The sequence below is a fragment of the Jaculus jaculus genome, chromosome 6 (assembly GCF_020740685.1).
Source record: "Jaculus jaculus isolate mJacJac1 chromosome 6, mJacJac1.mat.Y.cur, whole genome shotgun sequence".
Classification (NCBI taxonomy): domain Eukaryota; kingdom Metazoa; phylum Chordata; class Mammalia; order Rodentia; family Dipodidae; genus Jaculus; species Jaculus jaculus.
Window position 1 is genome coordinate 132160711 of NC_059107.1, and position 3786 is coordinate 132164496.

The 3786-nt window shown below is 43.2% G+C and overlaps 1 non-coding gene across 1 annotated transcript; it reads left to right on the plus strand.

The window, feature by feature from the left end:
- The first annotated feature begins 233 nt into the window (after nt 1-233).
- On the plus strand, nt 234-340 carry LOC123461859. The gene has a single exon (XR_006637923.1). It is a non-coding gene; the product is annotated as a U6 spliceosomal RNA (small nuclear RNA).
- The last annotated feature ends 3446 nt before the right edge of the window (nt 341-3786 follow it).

A 3786-nucleotide genomic window follows, 5' to 3' on the forward strand; every position in this document is an offset into this window, starting at 1 on the left:
GCATGGTGTAAAATGCCTGTTGTGCTCAGGTCCTCTATTGAGACCTCAGATTGTTCTAATTATGTACAAGTGTGCACACATAGGCCATTCTGAACCCTTGGATGCTCGCCTAAGATATGACATTCTATTTCACAGATCTGCATCGTTGCATATTCTGTCCTTGCTAACAAAATGAATACCCAAACCTGTCTCTCAAGAAAATACTAGTTGTTCTCTAAAAAGTTCTTCGTTCAGTGCTCGCTTCGGCAGCACATACACTAAAATTGGAATGATGTGGAGAAGATTAGCACGGCCCCTGTGCAAGAATGACATGCAAATTCATGAAGCGTTCTATGTAAAAAAAATGTTTGTAGTTCAGTTGCCCTTTTATAAAAGCCTTTTTAGCTTCAGGAAGTCACACTTGTCTCCTCCTATGTCACATTCATTATGACATGATAAATATACTTGTCTTTCTTCTTTATTATATTAATTATATAGTATACTATATAATATATATTCAAAGACTCCTTGTTCACATACAGTGGGTAGATGAATGAAGGAGTGAGTGAATGGATTTGGTAACTTTTCCCCTTGTCAAATGAGGTCACTTAGCTAGTTAAGCAACGTGTCCATGGCCACATAGTATGCTAATACAAAAGCCCATCGAAGCAGACAGGAGAGCCTCCAGACTCTAGCCTCATGACCACTCTCTGCAGCCAGTTGCTTCCGTATTTGACACCGTTGTGTCCTATGGCAACACTTTTCCCAGTTTCCTGTCTTCATTGGCAGACTTTTATTTTTAGCTTGGTTTGACTTTTCAGTACCAATGCCTTGCTTTTGCTTAGGACAACTACTTCTCATATATCCCCAGTGTCCTCAGTTAAGGTGGAGCTGGAGCTGTCCCTGGACTTTGGAGAAGACAAGAGACCCAGAGCTGCCCAGTGAAACTGCTATGTCCCAGTGAGTGAATCAGGGACAAGGTCAGCCCAGGACTTGTTAGAACTACTGAAAAAGAGAAAGCTCTCTTTCTACTGAAGCAGAACTGGAAGATGCTCTTGAAGAAAGCAGTGGGAAGAAATCCAGGCTTGGGAGATTTCTGAGTCAATCATTTCATGTACAGAGGGGCTTTGTAAAGTGTAGATGTGGGCCAACTACACCCTTTCTCCCAGGATCCCCGTTTTACACATTTCTGATTACAGTAGAGCATGACAGTTTACATGGGTTCGGAGGTGGGAATGAGACAGGCGGTGGCACCATGCTGCGACATATGCTCATTGTCAGTGTTCCACTGGCCTGTCTCTGTGGGATAGTCAGGTTTGTATATGATCCACTGTGGATCACAACTTCATGCAGATTCAGTAACTCCTAGAATAGGTGCATGTTAGCTTGATGACAAAACAGGTCAGCCTCCCTTCTGCAGGAAGAAATTAGGTGGTAGCCAAGGACTGACCAGCGCTCCAGACCATCCTTGTGGGTTCCACCCATACTCATGGCTGCCATCCTCCTCCACTCTCCATCTCTTTGCCACTTTACATCCAGCTTCCCCACCTGACAGCAAGCTATGGTGCCTGGAAGCTCCAGTAGTAGAAACAGACACCAGCTTTGTAGAGCCTGGCTAACCATCTTCAAAAAGGCATAGGTCCAATTCTTATAATAAATTCCTTCTTCTGTGCCCATGTGTGTGCGCGCATGTGAATGCATGCATGCGTGTGTGTGTGTGTGTGTGTGTGCATGTGTGTGTGTGTGTGTGTGTGTAAGTGCATGCATGTGTATCTTTATCTGGTTGAATCTTTCTCTGATAAACTAACTGATGCACATTCCTCTCCCTGGATTTTTCCATTACTCAATTGATAAAATTTAGTCAATGAGAATTTGGTTTCTATCACTTGCCACTAAGAAAAACTAATGTGCACAGTTTATGGTTCATTGATATCCCAAGGTTTAAATCCATGCTTCAGGGCTGAAGAGATGGCTTAGGGGTTAAGGCGCTTGCCTGAGAAGCCTAAGGACCCAGGTTCAATTCTCCAGGTAAGCAAGATGCACATTGTGGTACATGTGTCTGGCATTCATTTCCAATGGCTGGAGGCCCTGGTATGCACATTCTCTCTCTCTCTCTCGCTCTCTAATAAATAAATAAAAATAAATTTTAAAAACTCCATGCTTCGCTCATTCTGAAACCTGTAGCACTCAGCAGAACACTGGGTACACGGCCAACACTTGACAAACACATGGTGACTGAACTGACAACAAATGGCTAAGGGATAAAACTGCGGCCTGGGCCCCAGAGTTAAATCCTCACACAGTGTGAATGATGCGGAAGATAAAAAGCAAGATGAAGGGAAGCCCTGGGCTCTGGAGCAAGCCAAGAAAAGCCCGTGCCTGGGACACAGCTGAGCCCTACAACTGGTAGCCCATGGAGAGGGCAGCACTTGTGTGACATCTGAGGTTCAGCCCCAGCACGACAGGTGTCACGGGGCCAGCCAACCCTCGCGCGGAAGTGAGCTTCCTGTCACTGCTGACAGGGATTCAAAAGATGTGCCTAACAGGAGTGGTGGAGGAAGGAATTTTTTAAATAGAAAATCGGAAGGCATATCAGGTTCCTTTCTGAGAAAGGTGATTTCATAGTAAGAAACCCTGTGGATCATGTAAAGATTTATATCTGAAGTAAAACACGAAAGCTAACCATTTTGTGTCCCTGCCTGCCTGGAACATGTTCACAGGTTGTAGTGAATCACAAGAACAAAATTTTCTAAGCAGAAATTTTCAAAATGCCTTGACTGATTTTCGGGATAAATAAATCAGTCAACAATTAGTAAAGAAAAACATGAGACTCTCGTATTGAACATTGGATCAGAATGTTGTGGTATAGTAGTTGATAACAACCCTCAGAGATATGTAAGAATAAACCCTGGAACCTGTATATAGTTCTTATCTGGGGGGGAAAAAAAAAAACTCTCTCTTGCATAGGTGATTTAGTTAAAGATCTTGGAACAGGGTGAAGATTCTGGGCTACCTAGATCAGCCGTGCACACAAACAAAAACATCCTATTAAGAAGGAGACAAAGTTGTCAGGCGTGGTGGTGCATGCCTTTAATCCCACACTCGGGAGGCAGAGGTAGGATTACCATGAGTTCAAGCCACTCTGAGACTACATAGTGAATTCCAGATCAGCCTGGGCTAGAGCAAGACCTTACCTCAAAAAAAAAAAAAAAAAAAAAAAAAAGGAGATAAAGTGAGAGGCAACCAGAACAAGTGGTATAAAAACATAGCACTAGGGAAGCAGAGGTAGGATTATCACTGTGAGTTCAAGGCCATCCTAAAACTACATAGTGAATTCCAGGTCAGCCTGGACTGGAATGAGACATTACCTTGAAAAACAAAGAAAAATAAGGAAAAAAAAAAAAGTAGCAGAGAGAGAGAGAGAGAGCAAGCAGATAGCAGTGAATCTGGCAAATAAGTGATGGTCCGTGAACCAAGGAAAGCAGCTCGAGAGCTCTAGGAATTAGAAAAGGTGAAGAAAGGGATTCTCCTCAGCACCTCAGCACTTAGGGGTGGTGGTGCATAGCCCTATTGTTCTGAGACTACTAAAACCTATTTTGAACTTTCAACCTCAGAACTATAAAAAAAAATAAAGGGTGGTGGTGGATTTGTAACAGCAGCCGTAGGAACTCAATATAAGGAACCACACCACAAAGCCGCAGCTTCCTGGACATAGTCTACACATGAGCCCTCTAAAAGATGAAAAGATCACAAAGATGAAAAGATCTAGAGACAGAAAGTGCCCTTCTTGGATATGGATAATCTGCA